At 37.6% G+C, this 25,630-nt stretch overlaps 1 protein-coding gene across 2 annotated transcripts in view; it reads right to left on the bottom strand.

Annotated features, from left to right (window-relative positions):
• DPP10 (dipeptidyl peptidase like 10) overlaps window positions 1-25,630 on the bottom strand; it is a 290,932-nt gene that overhangs the window by 80,305 nt on the left and 184,997 nt on the right. The window lies entirely within an intron of this gene.

Genomic DNA, 25,630 nt, shown 5'->3' with positions numbered 1-25,630 from the left:
TAAGAGGTCTTGTTTTCATATGTGTTCATTATTTACATTATTTACCACACTACCAGAGTTCTCAGAAAATAATCATGCTCCCTAATTTGAAAATTAAATGCTGAGAGTGTAGGCCTCTAATCAACACAGATATGAAAACAGAGATTTGGCACTAACATTTGTGAACATTGACAGAACTTCCTTTGGCATTCAGTTCTTGCAGATGTCATTGTCTGGCCTGGACATAGAATCATAGAAGGGCCTGGGTTGAAAAGGACCACACTGATCATCCAGTTTCAACCCCCCTCCTACATGCAGGGTTACCAATCACCAGACCAGACTGCCCAGAGCCACATCCAGCCTAGCCTTGACATCTACTTGCCTGCTGGAGCATGGAAATTAGGCAGGCAGTTCTAGCACAAGATCACCAGGACAACATTTATCTTGATTCAGTGGGTTCTCATCCCACTTAGCACACTCCAAGCACGCTCCATAGAAAGAGGAAGCAGAACTGGATGATAAAATGTCCCATGTCTTATCTCAGAGATACAAACAGAAAACCCAGTGCTACAGCTCAAACTCACCCAAGCCACCTTTCTGACACAGGTAATCAACTAAAGCTCCTCACAGCAGCTTGGAAAGAAGTCTGACATACTGTGAAGCAGGCATTGGAATATATTATAAGGCTCAAAGATAAAGTTTTGTTCCAAAGGGAAAGAGACAAAGATTGAGTTTCTATCTCAAAGTCACCTCCCTATGCTTTATTTTACTACCTTCAAAATTATAAAGGTGATTCATAAGCAAGGGACACTGTGTAGCTAATCTAGGCAATTAATTTAAAATAAACTTTAGTTGAACAGAAACATTACAAGAAGAAAATCAAGGAAAGGTTGAACAGTGGTACTCTCTTGGCAGCAACTGTTTTTTAATACAATGAACATCTGGAGGCAATTAGACTGCATGTTACCCACAGGAGGAGGAGCACTGCGCAGCTGCAGGTGTGTTGGGCAAGCAAAACAACAGAACTTTTCTCCAGGCTTTAGTCACAGATTTGCTTCAAAGGATAAATATTTAAATTATGGTTCCAAATTTATTCTACTGATTATTCCAGGGAATTAAGACTGCTTAGCTGCTCCTCATCAGATAATTAAGGCAAGTTGCCTTTTATTTTACATTTGAATTACTTTCAGATTAACATTAGTACCAACTAGAACTATTACTTCTGGTTTTCCCAAAGAAAAATGCGGATTCCCCACCACTGCATCCTTGAAATACTAACTTCATTAGTACATATACTTGCTCGAAAAACAGCTTTAAATCTATAATAATTAAATGGAACCAAAATAAGCACCATTATGTTCGGCAGAAACCCTTAAGTGAAGCACCCTTATTTCTTCTCCTCTATGCCACTACCAAGGGCATACTGCAAGACACATTAAAATGGCTGATCCACAAATATTAATAGAAACTAAATTAGATGTTGTGCCTTTGGCAGAATTTCTGTATTTTCAGACATAAATCCTTTCCTTGGGAAGAAGATTAAATACTTTCTTAACTAAAAGAGATCTTCAATTGGTTTATGCTTCTTTCATCATCTTTGTGAAACATTTTTCTGATGATGACTTTATGAAGCAGATTTTGTTCTATTATTTTCACTTTGCACACAGCTAAAAACCTTCATGCACCAAATCTGCAAGACAGACGGGAAAGATCCAAGCCTTCCCAAATGCAGACCACATTTAGTCCTTATTCTGTTTTAACTTTATTCTGTTTAAAGTTTGAAATTGAAGTCGCTGCAGGGAAGCTACTTAGCAGTTCCACACAGTCATCTGCAGTACGTGAAGTGGAATTTGTCTTCCAAACCATGTAGTCCAACTACATAAAGGCTGGACAGGAAAAGCTGATTTAAGTATAGGGAATTGCATTCATTACTCACAGTCAATTCAGAGATTCTAGGCAAAAAGAGCCCATTACAGTCTTCTGGATTCATTCAGAGCCCACGTTACAGAATTTTGATCCACAATTCCTGCTTCAGTTCTACAATTTCCTGCTGGCTTTTCCCTTTATGAGCAGCATAAAGACTTGAATTAAACACTAGCGCAGAATGCACGGTACCTTTTGATACTATAATATGAGCTGACAAAGGAGAAAAATAAAACCTATCATGCCACCACGATCATCTTACCCAAGACTTTTAACTACGATAATGTATGTGATGAAACTATAAATGAAAGAAATTCACTTGATTTTACAGTGTAATGTGGAACACGTTCAGTCAGTGCAGGAAGCCAGAATCAGTTCTGCCCTCTTTCATCCTGCTCCAGCACTTCCACTGCCTGAATCTATTTGCATCACCAAAACAATTCACTACTGGGTAACAATAGAGACTGCATCTAAACTTATCCATCATACTGCAGACTTGCCTGTGGGGACTGGCTCTACAGTACCTGTTAAATGTCTGCTTGCTTCAGCACTTTACCATTCAGGCCTTAGCAAACAGCTTCAGCCTCACTCATTACAGCTCCATTTAATGACATCCTTGAATTTTTCAGTGATAAACCTGGAAATCCAAGTACTTACAAATGGCCCATAATAACTCTGAAAACTTATTTTGTACTTAGGCTACTGGAAGTCATAGATAACAATGATGTATATAGAGACAGATCACACAGTCTCTATTGCTTAATGCACACATAAATTTCTATGCCCCGCACAATGTCCATTTCTTCACCATGGAAGACAAGAACTGCTACTTTTCAGGACTACTTTTCTTCCAAGTATATGCCTCGTGTGGACCAACACTGCCTCACCTGGTATCAGTCAGGTGCATCACCTTCTAAGGAAGGCAGACAGTTTTAAGGGTAAAAGCAACTTCTTGAGTCACTTACCCCCAAAAAATTCAAGATTAATACCTGCAGTCAAGAGACCAGACACTGATGCTGAAAGGGACAGTTAAAGTCACCAAGCCTGACCTCCTACACATTCCGATATGAACGAAATATTATCAAAAGCCAGACAATCTTCTAAAAGTACAGTAACAAGCAAAAAGAAAGGCATATGCAAAACAGAGGGTACCTTAGAGGAATGTGTCTGACATTAATAAAAAGATGTATATGTTTCAGAATCTCAGTGCTTCATGACTACCATGAAGGTACTGGCAGATTCAGTCTTGTTCAGAGAATATCACATGATCTCATTAAAGATGACAGAGAAGCTAACATGGACAAATTTAAGTCCATGTTTACTAGATATCTTAATAAAAGAAGAATTTGTGGTTTTTAATTTATCATATTTTTAATTTACTTAATTTCTTTAATCGTTGGAAATAAGTGATCTACAATCATACTAAAAAAAAAAAACAACAAAACCCAAAGAAACAACTTATGGATAGTCCCTATCCAAATAGAGAATCAGCAGTTGTGTCACTTTATACAATCTTAGAACAATAGATGAAAAGGAGATGCCCCTATAGTTAAGGGCATTTAGTGCACAAATTGCATTCCCAAATATGCTACATAATGGGAAGTATTTTTGAAGTAAAGCAATAGACCTATGCCTTTATTTTTATGCAGACTGGAAGAGATCTGGGAACTACGCTGAAGAAAATTAGCATTGCCTTTTTCAGAACTAGAATAGACATTTTCAGTCTAGATCCAAAAAACAAACAAAACAAAAAACAAAACAAAAAAACAGTTTGGTATTTACTCCGTCTCCTATATAAAATGTCAGAATTCATGCTTGTATTTGGTTGTAAAGTTCACAGCAAATTCCTTAAACAAATCTTTTCCCTTCACAGGAATTACTAAGAAAGAGTTTCTGTCCATTACTGAAGAGATGGGTTTTGCTCACCAGCTGCTCATTTCTCTACCTGTGAGACACAGCAACTGAAAATATTTCAGTAAAATGTAATGCTTAAATTTTGCATTCAGTCAACATTAAGAGTTACTGCCACTCACGGCTGATTCATGCCAAGGTTTAAGTGCTAACAGGGTACTCACAGACAGCAAATAGAGGACGCTGAAGTAAAAAGTCAGTTCACTCAATTCAAAAGCAAATACATACTTACAGGCAAACATTTCACAGTCTCTTCAAATCTAAAGGAGAAAAAATGAGCTGACAAACCTTTCCTTTCTCATATTGCTATTTTTCAGCAAATGGAAAAGATATCTCCTAGGCTCTCCTAGACGCTTGTCAGGAGTGGTCCTGGAACAGAGCCCAGCAAACCTTCCACAATGATGAAGGTGTTGGAATCTGCATGCAAAATCAAGGGCTTCGGCATAAACCCCATTACAGTGGAGTGAAGTTTAAGGACAGCATTTGTACGTGCAATATAAATAAATGCTGGGAGAAGAGCATTCCCTCCTGGATCAGGTAACAGTTGCTTTGATAGAATCATGGCACCAAATGTCAGGAGGGAAAGTATGATGATCTCTGTGCTGCTGCAGCTAGAAAACAAAAATTTGCTTTTCCTGCAGATGCAACAAAATGTCAGTTGTGGGGTTATTATGAGCTTTGGGCAACCTTGCAATGACTTTAAACTCCTTATTTTCTACATGCAGTACTTTGTGTAGTGGTACACGTAATGTCACCATTGTATTTCTGGCCTTTTTTAAAGATAACACACAAATGAAATTAATGTTGTATATAGCATTGCCTGACAAAACTCCTATTAAATAAAGCCACTTGGAGGGTCGCAGAACATGTTTTTATCACTTTCTGCCTTGTTCTTAACTGCAGTTTGAATTTCTTAGCACAGATTACTCCAAAAGTCATGTACAGTGCCAGCACAGGTTCTAAATATTTAAGTAAAATGCAGAGAGGTTGACATAAACATGTTTGAGACAGAATATTATACCCAACTTAACTAAGTACCCATGTCAACAGTCCTGGCAGGTAACAGTAGTAGACCAAGAGAGATAAACTAGGTGCTTTGGGCTTGCAGTTCAGTTTGGCATTCTGAAATGCTGAGGACATTATCTGAACCCTTCTGATAATCCACAGAAATTTTACTCTCTGTAGATTGTATGCTGTAATTTGCATATCACTCATTATATTAGCCTGTAATATTTCATTTAATGAGAAGGAATATCTTTTATGATATATAGAGCAGATATACTGTTATCACTTCTTCCTCAGGCCCAAAAAGGATAGTAGCACTGACTATAGCAGGAGCAATGCCATTAGAATGTAGTTTAAACTCCCATTTTTATTTTTAATGAGGCCCTGAAATACAGAGAAGATATCAGACTTTTCCCTGCATTTAGACTGGTGACTAAAGATTTCTGAACCTTCAGCTTCTATCAGTATTCCCCATAAGGTTGAAGACAAGGGTCTGGAACAGCTGCAGAAAAGGTGTAATGGTAACTAACTGAAAGGTGAAAGAATAAAAATAAAAGTGTTCCAACAAATTTACAGAGTTCAGAGTCTTCGTAAATTTCACCATAGGATCACTTTGTAATTCTGAAGTATTTTAATACTAGAGGCATCTTTGTGAACCATAGTTAGAGTTTGATCATTAGAAGAGTATTCTGCATACAGGAAAGAGATTAAAAAAAAAAAATCACCATCTAAACTAGCTTTTTAAAAGTAAAATACATCAAGATACTTGCTTCAACTGGAGCTTGAAATGTTTTAACAACAGCTCTGCCTTCTGACATAACAGGTAAGAGCCAGCGAGCATGAAATTTAGGGTCGAAAGCCCTCACTGCAAATTTCAACAGCACTAACACACAGAAAGGAGAAAGCTGGCCTTATGGAGCATTTCTCTCTCAGTTTTTGAGTAGGTTAACCCTAAGTTTTCAAATTAAGTGACCTGAAAAAATGTAAAAGGTGTTTACCACATCTCTAGCAGATGCTCCAAACACTGCAAGGTAGAGAAACTGCCTCCTTTGGTGTTTCACGAGTTGTCTCTGGAAACCTCCATATAGAGCACTCTGCTACTTGCTGTTACAGCTCCCCTTATACAGGTGACTAAACTCTTGCTGACTCAGATGATTAAAAGCCTCTTGCTTTGGAGACAAGTCTAAAGAACTGTTTAAGCTATGGAGAATTGGGAGCAAATCTTTTCTCATTACAGTTAACTACCCTCATAGGAGTTGGAAAATAACATTACTGGCAGAAATCCTTTGCTGTTAAGATACTTTTCATTCTCTCCACCAGTATACATGGACAACACGTCACTTTTCTTTCGCATTCCTCTTCCTTTCAAAGATAAACCACTTTGACTATTTCATACTGGCACTGGATGGAGAAATCTTGGCCATAAAGTAAAGAAACCCTACCTGACAGAAAAACCTACCTTACTTGCTATTTCATTTTCTTTTTTCCCCAGCAAGATTGTTTACCAGCTACCAGTGTCAGACTTGTGCTACAAGTAGGTAATTCATCAAATATCTACCAACAAATCTTGGCTTTTTTTTTTTTTTTTTTGCTGTTCTATCTATATTCACAGAGAACAAAATTTCTGAGAAATCTATCTTATCACCAGAGATTTTACAAGAAAAAACAATATGAAGAAATACCAAGTAATCATATCTCTATGTCTTTCATTGGATGAACTGTTCTAAAATTAAATTGATTCAAGCATTTTGTTCAGCATGCTTCTTTTCTATATACACCATAGACTTACAAGCAAGAATCTGGACACTATGGTAATCCATCCTACCTCTGCCCCTCATGGTAAACATCAGTCTGATATCTTCTTTGATCAGCGAGGAGGACTATTCCAGAAATATAGAGGTTTTAGAATGATGAGAATGAAATAGAGAACATAATAGCTTCCTTGTGGGAGCCACTGAGCAGATCTCAAAAGCAGCTGAAGACCATACTATCCACATGCTAAAGTATAAGATCAGACAGGAACTACTGAAAAATCCCTTCCTTTACCACCCCACTTCACTTCTTTCTGTACTTATTTACTTGTGAAAAAAGTAGTTATTTTTGGGTAGCATGAAACACACAGCAATGCCCTGTAAGTTATAAAATACAGTTCACTGGTCCGTGAAGACAGAAAGGTTATGTTAAATGAAATTTCGTCAATGATTCACAAGGAAGAGAATTCCCTCTAATTCCAGCAGTGTTCTCAAGCTAGTTTTATACTTCCGGGTAAATAATTTATGTTACTTCTGTTTCCAGCAGAAATGCATTCTCAGAAATGCCAGCTGTTCCGTATACTCAGCTCTTTTCCTGGACTTTCAGACTGTGATATCTGAAAGCACATCACCTAATTCCAATAGCAAGAAATGATCACTGCCTTTTTTTTCTAAGTACAAACAAAGAATGAACAGTAACTAAGCTTTTCAGATAAAGTTTCAGGTATAATATATGAAAATGGTCAGAAATACAAATACAACTTTTACTTTCCTGTTCATACACAATCACTAGAAATTATGCATATGTCTCTGGGTGGCCAGACAATGAGAAATGAACAGTCCATATCTGAAAGGACAGTACTGCTATAACAAGGAAGAGTACAGAAAGATCTGAATTTATATTTGTGAATGGTCTCCTACATAGGCACTTACATCTTCCTTTTTGTGAGGATAAAGTTTGCAAGCACTAATTCCTCCTCCTTATATATCAATTTCTGACTTGCTATTGCTGATGGCAACTTATTGCAAAGATTTGGCAGGTTTTTACCTTCACCCTTAAAAAGATCTTCCCATATAAAATAATGTAGATTGCTGTATCCTACAGCATTCAAGCTGTGATAGAGCTGTAAAAAATCAGTTATAAGTATATAGCTATTAAAACAGAATTTTAGGGCATTAAAAAGGTAACGTGCTTGGATCCTTAAGCACAGTAAAACTGTGAGGGTTCAGAAACCAGACCAGTATATAACATTTTTTCAGAGTTATCTCCAGAATTATCTTTATCTTAAACAAACAAACAAACAAAAAACAAACAAACAAACAAAAAAAACCGTTGGAAACTTGAAATCCCACAGTCTGGGATGAAGGTTTGGGGCCATCAAGCATACCAGTGATTCAGCCAATCACTACAGTGATTTATACCTCTGCTGTGACATGGAAGAAAAAGAAACAGTAGTGTTTCCTGCCATTTGTTTCCTGAAGAACACAGCAGTTGCTTACAATGACTGCTGTTGTTATGTTTCTCCCTACTAGTTTTATGACACAGAACTAGGATGCAAACCCATTACTGATTCACCCACAATGATGCCTGCAGAACTACACTTTATTTGCATAATGCAGCTATTATGTTACTCAGACAAAATCCCTACAAAATTTGAGATTAGGAGAGAATACTATTATGCTGAATAGAACTGAAATCCTGTTTGTTCTGATCAATGAGGATAACTGTGCTGAGACAGTTATCCTAACACACAAAGCTCAGTATTAAGCAGTAACACACAGAATTAGGTAAACTTGAGGAGGTAGCTCAAGCTGAGCCAAGTTGTATTATTTGAGATGCAACCAAAGCACAAAGGTAATATATTTTGGCAAATATTTAATACATATGTGCAGATGGAAATACTATGTGGGCATTACCTACTTAATTCGTATTGGTAATTTTCTTAAACAACAGTCTATTAATCATGTATTTCACTGCTGTCAACTTTATCCGCAGAGTTGTCGTGAATAATTACTAATTTACTGCATCAGCTCCAGAAGCTAAATAATAAAAATAGAAAAAAGAAGCAGCAAAAGAAGTGTTTCTTGCTATCTGATAACAGCAAAAAATATTGGTATTTGCACTTCTTGCACTAACCTGTGTTTTCTTTAGTGAATTTGTAGAAACAAATCACTATATGAATCATAACAATAAGGACAGCACAATGTACATGTGCTTTATTTACTAAGCCGCGTTCTGAATTTCTACTTCATGATGCAAATATTTGATTACCATCCTTTTAATCTGTCTGGAATATTTATTTCTAAGATAAACTTTTAAAGATATATTTCACACCTCCAGATCTCATTCCTTTGGACAGTAAGTGCACATACTCCGTAGTTCATATTTGCATAATGGTCTTGAGCACAGCCAGGGATAAAGCCCTTAAAATCTAGCCAGCACAGCCTTCAGAATTTTTCAAGGACACAAAGCCTGTAGCAGATCACATGCACTAGATTACAACACTAATAACTCTAGCCCCAGATGAGACAGACCCATTTCCTTCCGACCTCTAAGGACATTCCTACACACCTTTTCATCAGTGACTGAATGTGAGGATCAAGAGGCAATGCTTGGAATTTTGAATGTCTTTGTACACTTTGAAAAAAAATCATCATACAGCTGCAAATACATAGGGAGAAAATTGGCCTCCACAGTCTCAATCAAATATTCATTATAGCAAGCATTCTGACCGTGTTAAGATTTTATATCAATTCTTTCTCAGCACAAAACAAACACTCGCATAACCAGACGCAATTGTGACTGCATTTTTGTGAAAGTCGTTCCTGACAGAAAGAGATGATTTTATCCTCCAAATTTGGAACTAACTTAAATTTCAGTGAAATAAATGTGCACTTGTCTACACATTTTACTACTCTAAACATATCAAAATCTTAAATACCGAGCCAACGAATCTTCCAAGAGCACAAAAAATAATCTATCATGTATTTAAGGAATTATTCATTACATTTTAACAGTCACTGCTGCATTTTATATTAGCATCTCGTTTATGTGCTGTATTCCATAATAGTTTTATTGGCATAAGGAACATACTACAGTGAAACCTGCAAACGCTAATATCATCCAACTAATGTTTCCATAATTGCAAAAGCATATCACTAATGCTGTTTTGATAGAGATAAAGTACCAACAACCACATACCCAGGAAAGATGAAAGATTCTTCATCACATCATTCATTGAACAGGGATCAAGACAGCTTTTGCTGTTTCTCTCAAAAATAAGTTCATCTATGGTCAAACAGACCGTGATCACATGGATCAGCCTTCATAATTCCTACAAAAATAGGGAATAAATGTTCTCATGGTCAAAAACAGTTGGAAAAGCGAGTAAGAATGACTTTAGCTTGCTTCAGGGGATTCACACTGTATTTCATAGGAAATATTTCTTACAAAGAGTGATGAGGCACTGGCACAGGCTGCCCAGGGAGGTGGAGGTGGTGGGGTCACTGGTGTTGTTCATGACCTGTGGAGATGTGGCACTTAAGGACATGGTTAGTGAGAATGGTAAGGTTGGGTTGACGGTTGGACTTAGTGATCTTAGTGGTCTTTCCCAAACTTAATAATTCTATAATTTATCCTGGCTTTAGGGGTTTAAAAAATAGCTATATAACATTCACTCTGTAGTCTTTCAGCTGGTAAGCAAATCATTTTTATCAAATGAGTTAACACGAGTAAAAAAAAATGTTAATTTTTTTTCCATGCTTAATGCAATCTCACAGCATCTCTGTTTTTTGTAAGGATTTTTTAGTAAGCAGCTTACCATGCATACAATCATTTCACAAAACAATAGTATCTAAAAATGAAAACAGACAGGCAGACAGATTGCAGTCATTGCAAATTACTTCCTACAGGAGATTACTCCAATAACCCTATAATGAATAGCTCTCAGCATACAACTAGGACTGCCCTTTTCCAGTACCAAACACCATTCAGCCTGGTAGCTGTCCTACCACTGCCTTCACAAAACTGAATTAGGAAGGAGAGTTAATTCCCATTAGAATTAAAGAGCAATATCCTCACCTCTCTGAGAAATCATTTTATGATTTCTCTTAATCTACTTTAATTTATTTTTGCATAGTTATGCATTCTCCATCCTGGTCTACTTTTAGTGACAGAAAAAAATACATTTGTAAACCTGTAACAAGATATTATCTGAGCTAGCAGATTTTTTTTCCAGACTCGATAATGCCACTGGCTCCAAGAACAAAGAACACACTTTCTCCTGGCATGTCTTGGCTGAACATGGCCAGTGAGAAACAAAGCAGTGGCAGCCCAAAGTGGGCATCACTGCCACCATCAGCAGTTGCAAGATCAAATTTTATGATGAACACATCATTCCCCAATACAATTTTATTCCCAAGCCCTGGTGGTACAGTAGGCAGAAGAAGACAAGAGGAGGAATAATACTTAGCCTCTGGAGATATCTAAGCACTCAGATACAGCTGAAAACAAATATTCAGGCTGCTCCAATGTCCTAAAGCATAGTTTCTGTGTGCGTATATCAGAGCTTATTACTCCACTTTCTGCATTGTCTTAGCAGATACAACATTTATGCAACAGGAAAACCCATCTTTGCTCCTAATCTCCTTAAGAAAAAAAAAAAAAAAAAAGACAAACTATCTACAGCTCCTTCAGATTCCAGTATTATCCTTCCCTCCTGTCTGAGTCTTTCTAGAGGACTCGGTCTGTTAGCCCTCTAAGCACATCTCAAGATGCTGATACGTGTATTTCTACTGGACCAGGCAGAGCTCTCCTGATAAAAATCCATCAGAAGTTGACTGGCACATTCATTCATCAGTTTCAAAAACGGCACTTTATGACAGTTTCCCCACCAACTCCAGAAACTTTTGTCTGAGCTGTCAAAATGGCATTATGAAGTACATAAATTAAGTACTGACATAACACAGCGTAAGATATCTGATGATGCACCTGAAAGCATTAAAACAATCTCAGAAAAAGTATTTTAGTAACCACAGTTCCACAGTATTACCTGAGGAAAAAAAAAAAAAAAAAAAAAAAAAAATCAAGTAAGCATTTTATTTCATGGAATCATTTATGTACTTTAGTCATCAAACTTAAAATGGACAGTGAGAGAAATACAAATGTGCCAACTTCTATTTCCCATGCCGACCTGTGTTCTAGAAGCTCTTCATTTAGGCTGCTGTGGGGACAAATCACTTTGTCTTTTTATCTTCCACTGTCCTTTCTTCTGTACATAATGATCTAACTTAAAGCCATTTAGTTACATCTAATCTTTACAGCATTTCTCTTGATTGATGTATTCCTAGGTAAAAATCATTCTGTTATAATAAAGATTTTTCAACACAGTAGCACCCACTATGCAACAAGAAAATGTTAATCACAGACATTGCTTTTCACTGCAATTATGTAATGCAATATTTAAGAATGTGGGCTTATCAAAGCATATCACTAAGTGATGTAAAATTTACTAATGCCATACAGAACTCACTCATCCAGTTTTTATATTTCTCATTGTTAGAGATGGGCTCCTAATATGTCCTCTCAATGTTTTCTTATTTTCCTTGGATGGTTTTCTTAATTACCTTAAACCTCCTGTAAACTGCAGGAGGAATGGGGATGGGGAGAGACTCTGTGGTGGTGTACATCCCTGAGCTGAAACACAAAAATGCCGGAAAAACTTGCATCCTCTTGCAGAAAAGAAACCAAGAGTGACACTACACACAGTGACCTTTCCAGTCTCTGGACTGCTGCTACTACCTCTCCAAACAGACAACTTGGCAGAGCAGAGGAACTGTTTTATTTCCCAGTGGGGTAAACACACATGACACCCAACAAAACATTTACTCTAACTCTACACTCCGCATAAGGCAAGCTCTACGGATAGGACTGAGCACAAAATCCACAATGGCAAAGCATGATCCTCCAGCAGTAGAGATTAGAAAAGAGAAAAAAATTGGCTACATCTACAGTATCCAACATAATTCTGGACTAGAAGTGGCTTTTCTGAACAATTCTGTGCCTGCCTTCTACCTCTACGTCATAAATCTAAAAGTAAACTCTATTTTAGTGAATTCTACTTCAAAAATGGCCAGCTGTACAGTTAAGGAGGTTCTAATAAGTAAACATGAAGGAGATTCTCTCCTTCAAATGGCTCCAATGCTGAAAAACACCACTGTGTCAACTGCCTGAACTCCCTCCCTCCTCCCAGATGTATAGTCCTATTTTTTCCATTTCTTCTTCATGAAAAGTTATGAAAAAGGAGACTGATAGAAAAAAATATATTCCTGATTGCCTAAAGCACTGAATTATGGAAGCGGTCTATTATCCAATTTCAGTTAAGTAAAAAGGTGAGAAAAGATTGTCATCTTTAATTAGAACATAATTTTGAATCAGTTCTCTTACTTAGCTCCTGGTTCACATTTGCAAAGAATATATTTCTGATTTGAAAAATATAATAAAACTATAATTATAACACTCAACTGCACACAAAAGTACTATTTTTATAACAGGTAAACAGAATTCTCCTCCTACAATATTTTTCTAACCTTTTCTCCAACCACCACAGCCACGTTCTGCAATTCTGTGCATTTTCAAGTATTTATTCTAATAATCATATTCAATTTTTGGAAAGTCTGTACTGTAGGTACCTCTTGGATACATAATGTATATGCTGCTGTACCTTGAAGAAACACAAGTGATTTAAAGAAATGTGATTCAGAGCAGAGAAAGTCACCTCTCTCTTTTTTCAGTTTTGGAGGGTTTTTTGGGTGGGGCTGTTTGTTTTTTTGCCTTTTTTTCTTGTTCTCGTATTCTTTTGATAGGTATTAGTAACCAGGGATCATTTCTGTAAAGTGGATGAAAAATAAATATGCAGATGCAAAATTAGCACAAGCAAGGAAAGCTATACACGTCCCTCAAACATATTAGCAAAGTTGTAAAATAAAAGAATCTCCAGTTTCACATATTGCATCCTTCAGGTTTAATTTGCACTCAGTTCACTTCTGAATTCGGTTTGCTCTGAATTTGTGATCCCTCACCAACTACAGAGCAAGGAGTTGACCTCATTCTACCTCCCCATCGGCAAGTGATATTTTCTACAATGCATTTCCCTTGGAAATGTTTCACAGAGTCATTCAAAGATTTAACACTTTCCTGCTTACCTTAGCAGATACAGCAGGAGCAGGGTGCAGAGGCATGGAGCATTTTGACATTTTTCTGCTTACCCTTTGGTTTGTTTTAGCAGCTCTGCTTCACTGGGTGCTGTAACATGTGAAAACGTTTAGCTTCTCAGGAAGAAACTCCCTCCCTTGAATAAACCATGGAGCTTTTCTTTATTTCTACTTATTTTGCATATTTTCTTTATGTTTGATCTGAATTTCACTGTCCCACCAATAAGGACATATACTAAAGGAGGAGCAAATACAGAGATTCAACCTACTCCAAGCAACCTGCTATAGCAAGGAGACTGAATGATCTCCAGAAGTCCTTTCTAACTCACAAGATTCTGTAAAACAGCAACTGAAATTTGATACAATTCCTATCAAGCAGCTTTACAGTCACATTTTTTCAGCATTAAGATATAAATGCTGACATTTAGACACTGAAAATTACATTAAAATCCTGTCATTGGACATTTAAAAGCTATTTTAGAACCAAAAGGAAGTGGAAGTCTAGATACTGTTGTAAGCTTTTATAGTTCAAAGATGCCACAATTTCCTTTGTTTACATTGGCTTCAATTGCTTAGCTTTCAGTATTTTTGTGGAGACTGTTTATTCACAACAAAGGAATTGCTATGTACTGAGGCTAGGTTAAGAGGAGGCTCCCTTCCAACAACACCTACTTCATCTCCATAGAGCTTCATTCAGTAGAAACACAGTAGAAACTTAGGTACATGCTTCGTAAAAGCATCACAGTAACCAAAACTTCCTGAGAGTCTCAAATAAAAACTTCTGTCAATCACTGTATATAACATAAAGGGCAGCTTTCTACTTCAATCAGAATAATTTTCACGCAGTTTTGAGCATGTGCATAAAAGAAATACCGTGTTCAACACAAAAAGTCAAAACATAACTCAAAAACATACAAAAAATATGCTTTGTAATTCAGTATACGTGAGCTTAATCAGAGAAGGTTAAGCAGCATGGATATTTCAACTCACTTCATGAAAAACACCCACTTGGAGTATCTGCATGACTAACTGCATAGCTTCCCATTAAACACCTTGGCACCTCTGAGCCAACATGAGATGACATGGGAATAAGAAAAGACTACTCAGTGCGAGTTCTCATTTTAATTCTAATTAATTAAATAGCCTTTACACCAAACAAAGCACACAACTGTAAATATTAGTCTAGACACGCCATAAACATTTGTGCATTACTCCTGGTAGTCAGTTAAGTCCAATTAAAACAAACCTACAGTGCAGGAATGCCCTTCAGGATTTAATGTACTTATCATGGAAATTACATCAGCAGATTTTCTTTTTATTATTATTAAACTTTACCCTTAATTGCTACCCAAGAGCTTTGGGTAAAGCTATTTAACTGTTTTGAAGAAGGTTTTCCAACCCTGGAATGCATTTCTCACAGCGTTTGGTATTGCAAGGTGATCATCACTGAAACATGCAAGAGATATAGAGATAAATCGCCATAACAAGGCTCATGATGGGCTTCATAAGTCATACTGCTGATGGGGAGAAGTGTCCTGTAATAACTCTACTGCAGGAAAACAAGTGAAGAAATCTGACCTTACCTCCCAGGAATATTCTCTCCCTGTGAAGCCAGGAAAGTCTCCTGAACTTATAAACCAGAAGACTGGAATACAAACCAAGAAATAATTTCTTTCCCTCCCTCAAATTCCTTCCACCTCTGATCTCCCATTTCTCACAACTTCCCTTACTCTGCTCAGGATCAGCTGGTGTATTTTGAGCAGACACTTGTCTGATATCTGTTCCTTTAACTATGCTTTGTTTCACATCAGAGAATGGTCTCAGGGCATACAAAAAGGAGTCCTGCACAGATAAACTCAAAGTTATTCTCAGGGAGGACTCATGATGAAATACAGTATTTCTCCTCCCATGTATGTGACAAGATTGAAATAAAACATCTCAGTGAGTGAGCAGGACAGAAGCTGGACACTGAGTAACCTTCTTAAAGTCAGTATTTCTATAGTTCCAGGAAAAAAAAAATTATTAATAAAAGCTACTCAAAGGAAGCAGCTCTTTTTGTATTGACACAAAGGGGGTAACCCCTAGTTACTGACCTGTTCAAACAGATTTCATTCCAGGCACAATTATTTTTTTGTAATGAGAATATAAATCATAGCACCAAAGCGTTCTTTAAAGAGTAGGGACGTGTCAAGTACTGCATGCTTTCTTGAAGTGAAGCATGTGGAAGAAGAAAGTTGCCAGTGACACAGGAGAGGATGCCTTGAGGTACAGCTAACTGCCTACTCTTCATGGCCTTTTAAAACACAGCAGCTGAATGAGGTGGTCACCAAGAAAGACTTGGAAGTGAGAATTATAAAACCATGCCAGACTGAATGTGAAGAAAAGGCTAGCTTACCTCCATACTCAGACATGACAGCTGATTTTGTTTTAATATAAGCATAACCATAAGTAGTCAAGCACTCTTGGTTTCTGATATAAAATCAATATATTTGACAGCAATATGTATGATCAGTCTCAGTACAGGTAAGCACATAAGCTTAGCCAGTGCATTCCAATCATAAATGATACACTCTTAGTGCAATTGATGCAACATAACTAAATACAAAGCCAGCGATGTGCACTCAGGTCTGACACCTCATCCATTCCAGCACAAACCACGCCACTCAGATAGGCTTCTTCCATTTCACAGCTGTGTTCAGATAAGACAAAATGTCATCCTTAACTCTCTGTTTTTTCCCTTTGTCATTTCATATCACAGGTTCAATTTTATTTCAACATCTTTCTCTGTAGCAATTATATCTCTCAGTTTCTTAGAAAACCAATTATAAAACCACATGACAGCTTTCGCCCCTATCAGCATTGTCTTCTGTGTCTTGATTAATCGCCCATTAAAATAGATGAAACAACAGAACTTGCATTTTGAGATCATCTTTTGTTTGCATTATGGAAGGAAATCTAAATCTCCATAGAGATTTACTCTTTTGGCACTATCATAATTACATGTTTACTAACTTAACTACCTTATCAGCACATTCACACTGCTGTGGTGGAAGATCTGTCAGGATTTTCATCATCAGTTCTGCAGCGGAGTAAAAGCCACAAAGAGAAAACATTTATCTCACAGAACCCAGTGTGTAAGTATAAAATAAAGCTCTCTAAATGCAGAGAATTTTTATCTTAGATAATAAGGAATCAGAGGCAAAAAGAAATACTATCCACAAATGAAGTTCAACACAGTAAGAAAAAACTGGTTCATATCAGAGGGCCATGTTTTGATTTTTTGTGTTGCACAAAAACCCATCATAGAAATTGGCCTGACAGATCCTTGTAACCCATCTCTACAGACTGAAGATTTTGCCCTTGAAACAGAAACTGAGTTTGCAGTCTGGCACAGTTTTGTAATCCTCATTTCCAAGCCTTTATTTGGTGACCTCATCATTCAGCTACCTGCAACTGCTGAGTTTTAAAAGGTCACAAAGTCTGTGGAGACAACTACACTTCAAGGCACCCTCTCCTGCATGACTGGCAACTTTTTTGAAGTGTGTGGAGCAAGAAAGTATGAAGTAGCTGTGAAATTTTTCACTGAGGCTTTTCCTCTGTTCCCTGCATAGCAGTGAAGTCGCCAGCCACATTCTTTTCTAGCTGTCAAACAAGGTGAATTTTGACAACCTCTGGATAGTTTGGATCCATACATCCTTTCCTTCTGTTCAACAGAAACTGAATCCAGACAATTCAAAGGAGGCAAACAGTAGTGTGGATTCTCCTCCACTCAAAGGAAAACCAGAGAAAACACATGTAACTTCCTCTGCCAACCCTTCTTCCCAACCCTCCGCTTTGCTTTTCTACTCTCTCAAACTCTATAAAGAGTTGTAAGTTTGGTCTAGCTTGACTTAAAATCGCTGGCTTATCCAGGAAAGGTTTTTGTCTCTTTCCCCACTGTAGTAGAAAGTCTGGTTTTTTTGCATGCATCTTTGTACATAGGTTGTGTTCTCCTGAATAGTGGACTCAACCTTTGCACTTCTGCTTTGCAGATACCATAAACAACATATCCTCTTTCAAGTAGATGCCCAAGGTGATGCATTTGCCACCAGCACAGTCTCTCAGATAAAGAGCACAAAAGACTCCTGAGAACTGTCCTCGAGCTACTGACAAACTTGAGCTGGCAATTTTACATTGTGGGTAAACAAGAACAAAAAGAAAAAGTGCTGTTACAACTCTATCAATATTGCTTACACGTGAGATCCATGTTTCAGAGTTTGAATGCCTTTTTTTCTTTTATACCTCCAGCTTCAAATCATGTCCGCAGTTCACAGGGACATTTCACTTTGCAGTGCAATGTATGTGTCAGATGCCCAGGCAGCTCCAAAGTCATCATTAGGGAGAAGCAGAAACTAAGATTTATAAATTACTTTTGGGAAAATATATGATTAGTTCTCTTTGACCAATCTGATTTCATCTCCTTTCACTTTGTGCTGACCTTCTATCTGTTACACACCCTGCTTAACTGCCTTTTGTTTCCATATGGACCTATTACAACACCTTCAATGCAAGCAGCAACTTAACCTTGTTTGCCTCAAAGACACTCAGCCTTATTTTCCCATGCAGTTTCCTGTTTGCAGTCAGATCTGAAGCTCTGCCTACAAGAACATTTTGGATTCTGAAGCTCATTGGCTCCTTCTCACATTGTAAACATTAAGGAAAGGCTCAAGAATCAGAGCTCACATGTCTATCTCAACATTAGGCCAATAAAATCTGATCTGTGGTTATCCTTGTAATTGATAACTAGAATAGAACAGTTATTCACCTGCCAGCTAAAGATAAACAGGAAAATAAGAAGGACTGACAGGAAGCAGACTAGATATCTCAGAAAGCGCTAGATGTGAGATGAAGAACCACTGCTATATCAGGAGGCAATTTCAGCTAAACACAATAGTAGTATTTACAAGATTTCATGACAACATGTCAGTCTATGCCAAAGTAGTCACAGACAAAGAAGAGAAATCCAGAAGGAGAAAAAACAACAAAACATTTTAACACCAAAGCTTCTCTACCTTCAGTAATGTGTCACATCTTCTTTAAATTTTTAATAATTAATTGGAGTGTAGACTCTTTAAAGAGTAAATGCATAAATCCCATTAACACTAATGGAAGTTAGACATGCTCACCAAAGGGAGAAGATACTTCTATCTGTATGACAGTAATCAGCTTCACAAAGCTCAATTTTTCTGAAGTTACAACTCTCACCTTATACAGGCTGAGCACAAAATTTCTATTCATTTAAATTCAAATTAGGCACTTAGAAAAGACTTTTCCTTCACTAGAAGGACTTAATGCAGGAAATCAGTTTGCTGTTATGTTAAACACATACACTGTGAAATGCAATAAAAATAATTACCCTTATAATTAAAGGTTGTCATTGTAAATGCTTAAAAAAAGAAAAACATTATTGAAAGAACTTCTATTTGCTGTTCAGGCAAAGATATAATTTGATGATTGTTGCCCTTTAATGCTCTCCCAAGGAATCACCAAGATGTTCTCCATCAGCAAACTGCTTTTGTATTCACAGGTTATCTACACAGAACACGTAGCTACTCACATCTGTATTAAGATGGTGAACTGATGGCATTGGAAAAATGAAAAACATGTTCACGATTGTTGTTTTTTTTTCCCCAATTACTCAGTGAATATTTTGATACTGCGGTAAGCTTTAACACTTCCTGGAGAGTGGAGAGGAGGGAAACCATGATCAACCCCAGATGAAAGCACAAGAGGATTTACAGATGCTCATCTTCTTTTCTGATGTTATTTGTTCGTTAAGACAAAACACCTCCCAGAAGACCAGAGCCTGCATCTTATTTCAGCACCCACCATGAAAACAAAACAAAGGCATGCAACTCATATTTGCCTGCCACATCAAAGCAGAGCTTCCACATGCTCAGCACTGTGCACTTGCTGGTGCTATCCAAGTCAGTGCCCATTTTTCTCAGCATGAGTTTTTCCCCATTCTCCAGAAGACTGAAAGATTTTCCTCAGCCCCCAGGTCTTCACACTTGTCTAAATGTCATTGACTGAAACAGTTAATAAACTCCCAGAGAGAGACCTGCATAGTCTTTTACAAAGAAAAAAACAAATGCTATCTTGCAAAGCCTTAATTTAGCATCACTTAGTCCTCAAAAAAATAAAACCTCCAAGAAGTCACATAAAAGAATGAAAGAAGGTAAATTATTCAACACACAATTTTTGTTTTTCTAATGAGAAACTCTAATGAGAAACAGAATAAATGGTACTGTTAATTCAGTGTATTCTTTAATCTACAGCAGTACTCAGGACGGTCATGGGAGAGAAAGCACTTATTCTTTAGAGAAAGACATACTGTCCTCTACTTTCACATGCCATGTACCCAAGGGAGGGGGAAGGAAATGGTCCCTACAGTAGAAAAGGAAAAAAAAAATAGCACTTACATGTTTAACTTTCTTTTTACCAGTACTCCAACAATAGCTAAGAAGTCAAAAGGGCAGCTTCATAATGTACACCAGAATAACACAGAAGAACCACTGCTATTATTTGTGATTATGTGCGATTTCCATTATTGTAACATTCATAGGTTAATCAAGGTCTTAAAAATAAATAAATAAATAAATTTAAAAAAAAAAAAAAAGAGAGGGGCAGGTTTGTAGGCAAATTATTTTCAACACAATTTATCTTCACAGGAGCTCAAGAAATAGGTGGAAAAGGGAACGCAGTATTGTAAGAGAGGAACATTTATGTAACATTCTAGATGATCATTCTAAACGACTAAGAAAAGAAAGGACTAACTTGCTAGAACAGCGAGTCCCCGCCTGCAGGAAGACAAAGATACATAGGTGGCAACTGTCTCAAAAAACTGCCTAGAAACTTTATCAGAGTGGATAAATAAATATATCAGTCGCTTCTGGTTCATCTCAACCAGACAGTCTCTTACAGACGATATGCAGGGCACATTCACTTTTTGCGAAAGTAAATTAAAAATATAATTAGGTCAGAGCATCAAAAATGTCATCATTTAAAGTTTATAGCATTTTTGTTACCATTACATTTCACACAACCACAAATAAATACATAGCTACAAAGCTCAACTTTTGGCTAGACAGAATGTCTGGCAGGTCACATCACTAGGTGTTCCTAGGGCACTGTGTTGTACCTATTGCAGAAGGTACCCCCCTTCTCACACAGCACTCCTTCACAGAGGTTCGAACTGCTGATAAGCAGATTAAGTGAGCATACAAGATGGCTCACTTAGAAACTCACACAGAAAACCAGCTGCACATGTAAACAGCAGCTTCCAAAGGGAAAGCTAACTGTTCACTACAATCCCAACTCAAGGGGAAATGACAACAGCTCCAACTGGCAATCCAGTACTATTCTGCTAAGGAACATAAACGATAATTGAGGAAAACAGAACGAAGTGACACTTCATATGTATGTAAATAAACACGCAGACACATGAGCATACACATCTCTGAAATCCTGATACTACAGAAAGCAGAGGGATGTCCTGGAGGGAACTCAAATCTGTTATATGGCATCTGCTTTCATTCCATTACTTGCAATCCATTATTGTAGGGTTTTTTACCACACAGTAAAAATATTTGTCATAGAGAGCAACAACCCATGAGTATTGACATAACACATTCAGCTTCTACTCATTCATATTCAGGGCTGCTTTCTCAGTCAAAAATGTATTACTGTGAAACGGACATTGCTATGGTAACTGGAATAGTAACATTAGTATGAGTGCTATGCTCAGAAGACTTTTACTTCAACAAACAAGCTGGAACTCAGATTTATTAAGTGTCTGGTCCACTTTCCTAGTGTTTACATACAAAATTACTTTACTTACACCTATGAAAATTAGGTTGTTATCTATAAAGATTGCTTGGAAAACATAAACCATTTTGCTTACTTCTGAAATACAGTGTGCTCTATGACAGATATACCCTGCCTAAATCAGTATGTTCTAAGTAAATACATTAATCTCTTTGTTACGTTTTTAAAGCTTTGGGTTGCGAAGCAATTCAAAACAATAGCGACATACTTTTATAAAAGGTTTGTAAGGCGTAACTGTATTTTTGGCTAAACGTGGAAAAAACTAGTCTGCTGTTCCACTAGTTGCATTGCCTAATTCTGTTCTTCCACACTTAAACCCCAAATCGCATCTGTGAATCCTGTTCCATCAAGGTTCCAATGTGCACAGAAATCAGTTCATGTCTTACAACTACAGAACTTGAAGTTTTTCCAAGAAAGAAAGGCTTCAGGAAAATAAATTCAGAACACTCTGCTGAGGAAATATCACATGCCAAGTGAAGAAAAAAACAAAAACAAACAAACAAAAAAAAATGCAAACAAGTTAGAAAACAATGCTCCTCCACCCAACCCAACCCAACCTCCCCCCCCACCCCGCTATTCCTGCATGAACCACAGAGAGTTGCCACCAAAACCTCAGGCCAAACAAGCCCTTACCAGCTACAACTGACCTGAAGGGAAGCTTTCAGCCTGAATGCACAAAACAGTCCCAAACTCCTCAATTCAATTCACTAACAAGAGAAATTAACCGTGCTGCTATCTCAATCCCTTTTACCAAAACATTGTTTTAACTCTTCTATTTAACATATTATTTTAATTAATCAGTGAAATGTGCTGATAAAAACCTTTTTTCCCTTATCTGGCGGCTTCTGAAAGAAGGTTCAAGTCAATACAGACACACTCCACCTATCTTCTCACATTCTCTTGGTCTTTCCCAAAACCCTGTCTTAAGATTTGACAAGAACTGTGAGTGTAATTCACACCACCACTATGGCTTTAAGAAAGAACAGTATCAGATAAAAGCTTCCAAATATTGGGGCTTCTACTGGGGAACAATGTGGGGAATCCAAGTCCAACCAGTCTGCATTGCCTTTCAGAAATAAACCCTTCACAGCGAACCACAGGCAACAAAACAACTCCTTGGCCCGGCTTCCAGCTCCTGGAGGATAAATACTGAAAGCTATATCCAGAGTTGGCAAGAGTACCACTGTGTGTACATCTCTCACTTCAACCCAAGTCCCTGCCAAAGCACTAAGGCATCATATCACAGCCTAAACGTCTGAATGCCAAGCACAGATACTGCTATGCTGAAAACACCCTTTTCTGTCTGCTTGTCAACTCAGCAGCAACTTTGTGGAGTAGAATTTTCTTCTTTCACTGCTCAGTCATGGACTGACTTGCTATACTTGACCACCCACACTCATAAGCAACATTCCATGCTCACACTGATAACTACAGTTCATATTCACATTGTGCACAAGAAAAATCTCCCTTAAAAATGCCAAATGGTTTAAATTACAGCTTCTTGTGCAAAGTTAGCACAGGTTATACTGTGGACTCTTGGTGTGCTTTGCTTCCCAAACCATTTTCATTTTTATCATTCACACTTTTTAAAGCAATTTCAACGGTCTTCATCATGCTGAGTTTCCCAGACTCAATTTTTATTGAATTTTTTTTAGGATAGGCCAGAGCCAGAGACTCAAGCAAAAAGTGCATTAGGTCCAGAAAAACACCAGTAAGTACACATTTCACTCCCTCAATGATAAAGGCAATGCACAGCTGGCATAAGGTGCTATGGACAACCATAAATAAATGTATGGAAAACTACTGTCCACTTGCACCTTAAGGAAGCCAAACAGCAAGAATCCTACTTCAACCAGGTAACTTCTTGCCATGCTGACTTTAATATATACTCTACAAATCTTTGCAAAGAAGAGACTGGATAACCGTAAAACAAACGTTTCCATCTTTAAAATAAAGATTGCAATAAATAAAGCAGAGATACTCCATTGACAAATCCTGTAAGTGTTTGCAAAATAATATGTAAATGAGGAGGGAGGGTTGCTCCAAAAACCAGTCCCTTGGTTCCAGTGATGTTTCCAAGGATGAGCATCATCCATTCCTTCCCCCTACATGCTGATAAAATTGATGCGTGAAATGGAATAAAGATGACAATATCAAAGCTAGTTAGTGTTACCCAGAAAATAAAAGCCAAATCTCTGCTGAAGTTAATACAGGAAATATAGAAGTAATAAAAAAAACAACAAAACAAAACAAGCCTATTATTTTGTTACAGTTCTCAAGGTAGAGAGAAAATAATTCTGACTTGACTCTATTACCATTTTCAAAGAAACACACCGAAATTTTAAAAGCAATTTGGCCCTGCCAGAAACACTAGTGTCTACCTTCTCCTATTGCTTCTGACTCTCCATGACTTCCATGTTTTCTCTCCTCCTTCCCTTGGTGCCAAAGGTAGAGGCAGCTGCTTCATGTGAGATGAGTCAGTTTTAAATAAAATAGAGGGTCCTAAAGAGGAAGGGAATCTCTGCTATCATTTTCTGTTGCCCTCTGGACATTTAGTGCCCTCCCCCAAAACATCACTGAAAACCTTTCCCAGCTATTCCCTCCACACTAGCACCTGCCAAACCTCCATTCCCAATATCCTTCAGCAGCACTGAAAAAGAGCAGTGCATTTATCCGCAGAGATGTGATGCTGAACGGCCACATGCATGCCATTTGTTCTTAAATTCTCCCTGCAGCACAGCGCTGCAAAGGTTACTCAATGCAGGAACTGCCAGCCCCACCAGAGACAAGCACGGCAGAGAGGAATTTTCTTTTCATCATCTCACCATTTCAGCAAAGCACCATACAGAAGTTTTACTTTAAACAGATGCCCAGATCCTCCTCTGCTCTGTAAAGCACATCTGCACATACTCAGGTGCTTTGCTGAGCTTTAACAACACAGGATCCCAGGGCAGCGCCTGTTGCAGGCTGTCATTCAGGCTTCAGGCTCTTCTCCAACACTTTTAATTTAGATACATGAAAAATGTCCTGATATGCTGACAACACAGCCATCAGAAGGAATACAAACAAGCAGACAGTGCATTCCTCACGTATAGCAAAGGTTGGCAAAGATTATCTAAACCTCAAACTCCCGCGTCAGCAGAACAAATAAAAGCAAAGTTCCAGAATTTTTTATTATCACCAACAGCCAGGGTCCCTGATGATAAAAAGAGATGCAATTACATTAGCGAAGATCTAGGGATTAGACTTCAAACCTTTTGAACCCTCTACATTTTTCACAAAGCAGCATAAATATTTTCAAGCAGATTCTTAAAAGAAATGAAGCAAACAAATGGAACATACTATTCAGTGTGGTTCAAAGATCCAGCTGCAGAATGCCAGTGTTGGCACATAAGCTATGATTCATACATCAGTTTATGAAGAACTAACAGAGCAATGATACAGTTGTATTAGCTCTAAACTACCTGCAACAATGACAACACCACAAATCATCACCTTCCATTAAACATAGCGTACTAGTACACAGGAGGTGGGCTCCTTAAAGAACTGCCATCCTGAAACAAGATTCTATGTCTGACCAAAGGCAAAGACTGGTCCCTATTGCAAAACAGACGTAATGTGATAGATGGGTCAACGAGCTTTTAGACAACAGAAAGCATAGGGAAAGTTTAAATCCAGTACCTTCTTCAACTCAATTACTCCGAAATTTTTCATCTCCATTACAACGTCGTACTCAGACCAAAGTGAAGGAACCTGTTTTGCCATCCAGTGCAAAACCCTTAACTGTAACTGCACACTGTCAGGTTTAAGTACTTTCATAGTGAGCTTGCAGCATTTTAAATTCTGATTTTTTCAACATCTGATTTTCTGCTCCAGCTTTAATCATTTGGATCATTATTTACTGTGGCAATGGGACTCAGTTTCAGACAGAAAAGGAAATGGACTGTACAAACATATATAGGATCTTCTCTTATTTAAGACGA

The sequence above is a fragment of the Coturnix japonica genome, chromosome 7, assembly GCF_054131305.1.
Source record: "Coturnix japonica strain WE chromosome 7, WE-NBRP24, whole genome shotgun sequence".
Classification (NCBI taxonomy): domain Eukaryota; kingdom Metazoa; phylum Chordata; class Aves; order Galliformes; family Phasianidae; genus Coturnix; species Coturnix japonica.
This window is presented reverse-complemented; position numbering and strand designations above follow the sequence as displayed.